The sequence below is a fragment of the Heptranchias perlo genome, chromosome 25 (assembly GCF_035084215.1).
Source record: "Heptranchias perlo isolate sHepPer1 chromosome 25, sHepPer1.hap1, whole genome shotgun sequence".
Lineage (NCBI taxonomy): Eukaryota > Metazoa > Chordata > Chondrichthyes > Hexanchiformes > Hexanchidae > Heptranchias > Heptranchias perlo.
This window is the reverse complement of record NC_090349.1, coordinates 43,577,885-43,587,542: the sequence shown is the minus strand read 5'-3', so window position 1 is coordinate 43,587,542 and position 9,658 is coordinate 43,577,885. Positions and strand designations below refer to the sequence as shown.

At 45.2% G+C, this 9,658-nt stretch overlaps 1 long non-coding RNA gene across 1 annotated transcript; it reads left to right on the top strand.

Annotated features, from left to right (window-relative positions):
* Window positions 1–2,099: 2,099 nt before the first annotated feature.
* Window positions 2,100–9,120, top strand: LOC137342415 (uncharacterized). Its single transcript, XR_010967257.1, has 3 exons — window positions 2,100–2,167; window positions 7,617–7,870; window positions 9,010–9,120. It is a non-coding gene; the product is annotated as an uncharacterized lncRNA (long non-coding RNA).
* Window positions 9,121–9,658: the final 538 nt, after the last annotated feature.

The window sequence follows — 9,658 nt, the reverse complement described above, 5'->3', positions numbered from 1 at the left end:
TGTTTATTTTTGCTTTTAGTCTTCGAGAGTACTGTGAGATCACACTGAGAGCATCTGCACAGGCCTCGGTTGAATAGTTTCCAGCGAACAGCTGGTTTGTGTTGGGACCGAGAAAGAAAATTACCAGCTGCCTGCAATTCTGATCTGTCGATGCATTCGCTGGGAACAGAAGTCAGGAGTTTGCAACTGCAGAATAGACAAGAGAAGAGGTAAACCGTCTGATTTACGCCACACTGCTCGTCACAAGAATAACAACAACAACTTGCATTTATATAGCGCCTTTAACGTGGTAAAACGTCCCAAGGCCCTTCACAGGAGCATGAATCAGACACAAATTGACATCGAGCCAAAGTAGGAGATATTAGGACAGGTGACCAAAAGCTTGGTCAAAGAGGTTGGTTTTCAGGAGCATCTTAAACGGGGAGAGGCGGAGAGGTTTCGGGAGGGATTTCAGAGTCTAGGCAGCTGAAGGCATGGCCGCCAGTGTTGGGGTGAAGGAATTCAAGTATGCACAAGAGGCCAGAATTGGAGGAACACAGAGGTCTCGGAGGGTAGTCGTGCTGGAGGAGGTTACAGAGATAGGGAGCGTCGAGGGGTGGTGGAAGCAGATTCAATAGTAACTTTCAAAAGGGAATTGGATAAATACTTGATGGGAAAAAATTACAGGCCTATGGGGAAAGAGCAGGGAATGGGACTAATTGGATAGCTCTTTCAAAGAGCCAGCACAGGCACGATGGGCCGAATGGCCTCCTCCTGTGCTGTATCTACTATGATACTTATGATACTATGTCCTGGTCTATGCTGGTGTTTATGCTCCACACGAGCCTTACGTCATCTCACCCTATCAGCATATCCTTCTATTCCTTTCTCCCTCATGTGTTGATCCAGCTTCCCCTTAAATGCATCTACGCTATTCACCTCAACTACTCCTTGTGGGAGCGAGTTCCACATTCTCACCACTCTCTCGGTAAAGAAGTTTCTCCTGAATTCCCTATTGGATTTATTAGTGATGATCTTATCTTTACGGCCCCTAGTTCTGGTCTCCCCCACAAGTGGAGACATCTTCTCTATGTCTACCCTTTCAAACCCTTTCATAATCTTAAAGACCTCTATCTGGTCACCCCTCAGCCTTCTCTTTTCTTGAGAAAAGAGCCCCAGCCTGTTCAAACTTTCCTGATAGGTATAACCTCTCAGTCCTGGTATCATCCCAGTAAATCTATTTGGCACCTTCTCCAGTGCCTCTATATCCTTCTTGTAATATGGAGACCAGAACTGTGCACAATACTCCCGGTGTAGTCTAACCAAGGTTCTATACAAGTTTAACATAGCTCTCCTGCTTTTCAATTCTATCCCTCTAGAAATGAAGATCTAAGTGCGATGAACTGAAGAGAGGATTTTATTTGGAATTGAGAAAGGTAAAGCGAAGGGGTCGAGGGTCATAACAGAACACAACTGCAAGGCTGAGAAGTGTAGGAGAGAACAAAAGAAGGTTAAATTAAAGATGTCCTGAGGAGGTGATGGACGAGGAGTAGGTTTTAAGATCGTGTCCACTGTAGGAGGAGAGGAAAAGTTGCACAGTTTTGAGGAATGAGTTGGACCTCATAATATTTAAACCCAGAATCCATTAGTTAACACCAAAGGAAGAAAGTTTCCATGTTGTAACTTCTATGATTCTATAAGTGCAGGCAATTGGGACTAGCTTAGTGGTATAAACTGGGCGACATGGACATGTTGGGCCGAAGGGCCTGTTTCCATGTTGTAACTTCTATGATTCTATGAAAGAACTTGCATTTATATAGCACCTTTCATGACCTCAGGACATCCCAAAGTGCTTCACAGCCAATTAAGTAATTTTTTTAATGTAGTTACTTAATGTAGGAAACGCAGCAGCCAATTTACACGCAGCAAGCTCCCACAAATAGCAATGACCAGATTATCTGTTTTTAGTGATGTTGGTTGCAGGATAAATATTGTCCAGGACACCGGGGAGAACTCCCTGCTCATCTTTCAGTAGTAGCTGCAGGATCTATTCTGCTCCACGTGAGAGAGCGGATAGGGCCTCAGATACAGTCCACCCTCAGTACTGCACTAGGAGTGTCAGCTTGGATTATGTGCTACAAAGACTCGAGTGTGGGGCAACGAACCCACATGACTGCCTGACTCAGAGGTAAGAGTGTGCTACCCACTGAGACACAGCTGTTTGGCATAAGACTGCTGTGTAAGATAATTAGTTTGTAGGGTTTCAGAAGTTGATGCGCAAGAAAGCTCTCTGCTAGCTGTAGGCCCTGGGAGAGACATGTAATCATAGCGAGCGGATTGAATTACACGGCTAAGGGTCTCTATAAATTTTACACCCTCCTCTTAATGCTGTCAGAATGGAGGAATATGCTTTAATCTTTACTGTCGCCTCGCTAAACACAGCAGTTTCAGAATGTTTTTTATTTGCCTGTCTGCTACCCTCCCACTGTATGAAGCGCGAGAAGCTGGTAATTTGCCAACGCTCTTTGTGTGAGGCAGCTTTCGAGTTTTGAATCGGCTGCAATTTGCCTGCAGCCCAGAAGTGTTTAATTAAAAAAAAATAAAGGAGACTGCTGTTCCGGTGAAGCCCTGCAGGTGTCACTGTGGTCGCACATTTAATAACCAGGACTTGCTCAGTAACCAGGACTAACGGCCAGAAAGGTCAGGAGTGAAACTAGCCACAATCTGTTAACACTTCAAGGTCTTGTTGTGAGTATAGGTGGAACTTTCCTAATGCAAATAGATAGAGATTGCTGCAATGAAGATAGAACTTTTTTGCATGTGAAAGAAAGAACTTGCAGTTAGACATTATGTTGTCCTCAGGATGTCCCAAGACGCTTCACAGACAATTAATTGCTCCCTGTAACCTCCCCCAACCCCCACGACCCTCCGACATCCCTGCGCTCCTCTTGAGCATCACCGATTCCCATCACTCCGCCATTGGCGGCCGTGCCTTCAGCTGCCTGGGTCCTAACCCTCCCTAACCCTCTCTGCTTCGCTCTCCCCCTTTAAGACTCTCCTTAACACCCGCCTCTTCGATTAACCTTTAGGTCACCCGTCCTAGTGGTTTAGGGAGGGAATTCCAGAGCTTAGGGCCCAGGCAGCTGAAGGCACGGCCGCCAGCGGTGGAGCGATTAAAATCGGGGATGAGCGAGAGGCCAGAATTGGAGGAGCGCAGAGATCTCGGAGGGTTGTGGGGCTGGAGGAGGTTACAGAGATAGGGAGGGGCGAGGCCGGTGGAGGGATTTGAAAACAAGGATGAGAATTTTAAAATCGAGGTGTTGCCGGGCAGGAGCCAATGTCGGTCAGCGAGCACGGGGGGGGTGATGGGCGAACGGGAATTGGTGTGAGTTAGGATAGAGGCGGCAGAGGTTTGGATGAGCTCAAGTTTCTGGCATGACCTTAACAGCATGAGACTCCCCTACAACAAACAAAGCAAGTGCAATCTGCACGGTAAACTAACAGTGCACCAACCAAGCAATAATTCAATCAGCAAAGCTTGCCTTGGGGGATCTTGCTGCTGATCTCTCTATGTCTAGCTAAGCTCAACTACTCCAGCCTAAAGCCCCTTTTATACTGGTCGTGTTTTAATCGAATTCCCTCACAAGCTGGCTCCCAGCATTTACGCTCCCTTGGACCTGCCTGCCCACCTTTTTACAATGTCGGTCTCCCACCGGAATCTGAATTAAGACAAGGCCGATGTAAAACAACAAGAGCAACATTTATATAGCGCTTTTAGTGTAATAAAATGTCCCAAGGCGCTTCACAGGAGCGATTATCAGAAAAAATCTAACACCGAGCCAAAGAAGGACATATTGGGACAGGTGACCAAAAGCTTGGTCAAAGAAGGAGGTTTTAAGGAGCATCTTAAAGGAGGAGAGAGAGGCGGAGAGGTGAGTGGTTTAGGGAGGGAATTGCAAAGCTTAGAGTCCAGGCAGCTGAAGGCACGGCCGCCAATGGTGGAGCGATGAAAATCGGGGATGCGCAAGAGGCCAGAATTGGAGGAGCGCAGAGATCTTGGAGAGTTGTAGGGCTGGAGGAGGTTACAGAGATAGGGAGGGGGCGAGGCAGCTTCAAAGAGGAGATCACTTTCTCTAATGTCTACAGTAACAGTGAAAATGTTACTTTGTCCTAAAAACAAGAGATACTGGGCTATGTAAACAGAGCAACCTCCTACCAATCCAGCACAGGACCAAGACCACACCATCCTGGATTGAGAACATTTCCCTGTACTCCAAAATGGATGGGATTGTTATTTCATAAACAACAATCACAAAACCATAATGTTGATCTTACCAATCAATTAAAAAAATCACCAACATTCTAGACTTCCTAAAGGAAATGATGCTTTCTCCCTGTTCTCGAGGAGAGGGTCTATCCCCACTTCTGAACTTGTCAACCACTCCACCCAACAAGGGCAAACTTCATCCGATGGACAGAACATTGCTTTCTGCACCTTCTGAATAAATCAAAGTCCTTAAACTTTAGTGGGATACATGAGTAACCGTGGCAATGAAAGCAGAGACAAGCTAACAGCCCTGGGCCCAATAGGGACGGGCACAGTTTCTATCCTAGCAGCCGTGTTCAGTGCTCACTCTTGCCTCTGAGTCAGAAGTTTGTGGGTCATAGTCCTAGTGTAGAGATTTCAGCACAAAATCTAGGCTGACCCCTCAGTGCAGTACTGAAGGAGTGCTGCACTGTTGGAGGTGCTGTATTTTGGATGAGACATTAAACCGAGGCCCCGTCCACCCTCTCAGGCGGATGTAAAAGATCCCATGGCACTATTTGAGAGAGAGCGGGGGAGTTGTCCCCAGTGTCCTGGCCAATATTTATCCCTCAACCAACATCACTGAAATACAGATTATCTGATCGTTGTCACATTGCTGTTTGTGGGATCTTGCTGTGTGTAAATTGGCTGCCGTGTTTCCTACTTTACAGCAATGACTACACTTCAAAGAATACTTTGGGCACCGCACCTTCGGAAGGACATATTGGCCTTGGAGGGAGTGCAGCGTAGGTTTACTAGAATGATACCCGGACTTCAAGGGTTAAGTTACGAGGAGAGATTACACAAATTGGGGTTGTATTCTCTAGAGTTTCGAAGGTTAAGGGGTGATCTGATCGAAGTTTATAAGATATTAAGGGGAACGGATAGGGTGGATAGAGAGAAACTATTTCCGCTGGTTGGGGATTTTAGGAGTAGGGGGCACAGTCTAAAAATTAGAGCCAGACCTTTCAGGAGCGAGATTAGAAAACATTTCTACACATAAAGGGTGGTAGAAGTTTGGAACTCTCTTCTGCAAACAGCAATTGATACCAGCTCAATTGCTAAATTTAAATCTGAGATAGATAGCTTTTTGGCAATCAAAGGTATTAAGGGATATGGGCCAAAGGCAGGTATATGGAGTTAGATCACAGATCAGCCATGATCTTATCAAATGGCGGAGCAGGCACGAGGTGGCTGAATGGCCTACTCCTGTTCCTATGTTCCTACTTCATTGGCTGGAAAGCGCTTTGAGAGGCCCTGAAGTTGTGAAAGGCGCTATATAAATGCAAGTCTTTTTTTTCAGATAGTATTTTTTGCAAACAATTTGATGAATTTGATCCTGGGTACTTGTGAGCAAACAGTATTGATATCTCTAGCACCCTAGTCACAGTACAGGGATATGTTCCACCCCCACTTTGCGCGCAGAATGAAAGTTTAATTCTTTGGCTTCACACAACAGCCCATGTGTTGTTTCAGTTACCATTTTATCAGTCAATAACAGGAAGTGAAACAGAGAAAACATTGTTTCACATCTGTGTCCCTGGATGGAATCCGAGTATTGTAGACAGGCAGGAAGGAATGAAACCTCGTTCCAGCCTGGGGCCATTGATCTAAGGCTTGTCATATCTCAGAACATCAGCAATCATTCCCCTGTTCTACACCATTCAACAGATTCATATTTCAAAACTCTGTTTGTTCTGGGAATATTCTCACACATTTTTTTTTGAGCTCTAAGAAAAGTAGTGTTTACAGAAGAGGAATTAAACTTGGCTCTGGATTGCAGGATTGAGGAATAGTTAAAGCAGGTGCTTTGACATGAGGCTTTGTAAATTGCTTAATTCAGAATTAATCAGGCCAAACTGGAATAACGAACTTGCATTTCTACAGCACCTTTCACGACCTCAGGATGTCCCAAAGCATTTCACAGCCAACAAAGTACTTTTGAAGTGTCGTCACTGTTGTAATGTAGGGAAAGGCGGCAGCCAATTTGTGCACAGCAAGATCCCACAAACAGCAATAAAATAATCACTGGATAATCTGTTTTTTAGTGGTGTTGGTTGAGGGATAAATACTGGCCCCGGGACACGGGGGAGAGCTCAATTGCTCTTCTTTTGAAATAGTGCCTGGGATCTTTTATGTTCTCCTGAGCAGGCAAATGGGGCCTTAGTTTAACATCTCACGTGAAAGACAGCACCTCGAACAGTGCAGCACTGGGAGTGTCAGCCTGGATGATGTACTCAAGTCTTGAGAATGGGGCTTAGAACCTGCAACTCTCTGACTCACAGGCAAGAGTGTTACTCACTCAATATCGGAGCCGTGATCAGATCGCGGCTAGATCTGCAGGTATACAATACAACACTCAACATTCAGTCGGTAGCCTTTTGAGTCAGAACGTTGTGGGTTCAAGTCCCACTCCAGGACTTGAGCACATAATCTAGGCTGACACTCCCAGTATGGTTCTGAGGGAGTGCTGCACTGTCGGAGGTGCCGTCTTTCAATGAGACGTCAAACCGAGGCCCCGTCTGCCCGTTCAGGTTGACGTAAAAGATCCCAAGATACTTGAAGAAGAGCAGGAAGTTCACCTCATGCCCTGGCTGTAATTCGTTCCTCAATCAACAGCTTCAATAACAGATTATCTGATCATGAGTCCAATAGCTGTGGGATCTTGCTATGTATATATTGGTTGCTGCATTTGCCTCCATAACAAAAGTCACTGCACTTCAAAGTAATTATTTGCATGTGAAGCACTTTGAGCCATTCCTAGTGACATGATAAAGCTCTAAATGATCTTTTATTTCTTTCTCTTTCTTCCATTATTTCTTCCTTTCTAGGAACATTAGGAACAGGAGAAGGCCATTCAGCCCCTCGGGCCTGCTCCGCCATTCAATTAGATCATGGGCTGATCTGTTCCTCAACTCCATTTACCCGCCTTAGCTCCATATCCCTCGATACCCTCACCCAACAAAAATCTATCCATAAGCAGCCACCACCTTTTGGGGGAGCGAGTTCCAGATTTCCACTACCCTTTGTGTGAAAAAGTGCTTCCTCATTTCACTCCTAGTACGGCCTGGCTCTAATTTCAAGATTGTGCCCCTAGTTCTGGACTCTTCCACCCCCACTAGAGGAAACAGCTCCTCTCTATCTACCCAACGAATCCCTTAACCATTTTAAACACCTTGATTAGCTCACCCCTCAAACCTTCCAAACTCATGGGAAAAGCATTACCCCTCTTCCCCTCTCCTCCCTCCCCCTCCACCCACTAGTAACACACACACTCTTTCCAAAGGGGTTTTTCTAAGTTTCCATCTTACCATCTTATTTTCATTTGCAGCTGACCTTGGCATCAAAGAAACAGACCAAGGCAGAGTCAAGAAAGCTATTAAGCAAACAAAGCTGTGCGGAGCAGATCTCGGTCTGGTTCGATTTACGACTCAGAGCTGCGGATGAGAATGAGACAGCAAATGAACCCTGGCTTCAGACGAGCAGGCTGAGACCTTGTTGGCTGCATTTAATGACACCACTATTCCCGGTCAGAATGGAGATGATTGGGTAATTCCCCCGTCAATCACGCCTGGAGACCGCCCTGTAAGTGACTGGGATTGATTTTATGCATATAATTTGTATTAAGTAACTATCCCCCGCTCAGTGCATTTTGCTGGAGAAATCACCCTGCTTTTATTGGGAGACTTTGCTGTAGTTTCGGTCATGAGTTCTGTTTGCTGTAGTTCGTAGAGACTCTTTTTAAATGAACTCTGTACACTGTTTGCTGTGGTGCGCTGTCTAAATAGACTCTGTTTGCTGATTGCTGTGTAAATAGACTTTGTTTGCTGTAGAATAGACTGTTTGGCAATTAGACCCTTCCCGTCCACATCTCATTGGCTGACACAGTTGTGTCAATAGACAATCCGGACTTTGCTCTCACAGTTTCTGATGGGATTTGGAAAACTCAATTGGATTAGGGACCCTTGTAATTTGCTTTCATTATGGCCTCCATACATTGTGAGTGACTGCGTGCTAATCTTTAATGCTAACGTGATGAGGTTTTCATTTCCCCTGGTAGGAAAAAGAAAAGAAAGAACTTGCATTTATATAGCGCCTTTCACCACCTCATGACGTCCCAAAGCGCTTTACGGCCAATGAAGTACTTTTGAAGTGTTGGAATGTAGGAAACGCGGCAGGCAAATTGCGCACAGAAAGATCCCACAAACAGCAATGTGATAATGGCCAGATAATCTGTTTTAGGAATTGGTTGAGGGATAAATATTGGCCCTAGGACGCCTGGGAGAACTCCCCCTGCTCTTCTTCGGAATAGTGGCCACGGGATCTTTCACATCCACCTGAGACGGCAGACGGGGCCTCCAACAATGCAGCACCCTCTCAGTACTGCACTGGGAGTGTCAGCCTAGATTTTGTGCTCAAGTCCCGAAAACGCCTAAAACAGGATCTGAGATGGGTCTGAGTTGCGCCTAGTGTGGGTTTTACAATAGTTCATAACCAATCAGAGAGCATCTCTTTAGGTTTACTCACAGTCCAGTCTGCTTTTGCGTTTCACTCCTGCGTGATTCCCGTTACTCTCCTGTTGTGTGCAGGCGGATTACTCCACGTGGGTGAACCAGGCTTTAACTTCAAGAATTTCACTACATCTTTCAATCACTAATTCAATTTGTTTTCTGGATGGTTTCAAAAGTTAATGAAGACATTATCTGTTTTATTTAATTCTGCAGGATTCAGGAGGCCTGTTTGGTGTTAGTGTGGAACAGATGTTATGTTGTTACCAGAGGAAGTTAGAAGAAAAAGTCATTTTTCCACTCCTACAAGGGGCCATTTGATTTGGCGCACTTGATTTCAAAACATGTGGGAAACGTTATCGCAGTAAGTACTACATTCTTGCATGAAAATGTAGGAGGAAAACAGAGAAAAGGCCTGGACTGATGACTGCACCCTTTGTTCCACATTAACTGTGATTCTTTTGGTGCACTATTGTAATCAGAGCAGCAATAATGTCTTGTTAACAATTGGCCTCTTCTCAAAAACATTCCTTGAAGATGCTTGGCTTTGATACTGCTGTTTGAAGTGGTTTTTAAAGAGCTTACACTGAGCACAAATTTACATCTGTACCATACGATGCATCCAACATGACAGCTCTGGCTTATATTTGATTTTCTACCTCACAACACACTTACTCAAATAACCTGAAAGCTCTGGAATTCCCCTCCCCAAAGCTCTCCGCCTCTCCCTCCTCCTTTAAGTCGCTCCTTAAAAACTAACTCTTTCGGTCACCTGTCCTTATGTCACTCGGTGTCGCACTTTGTTTGATAATCGCTCCCGTGAAGTACCTTGAGATGTTTTACTATGATCAAGGCGCTATATAAA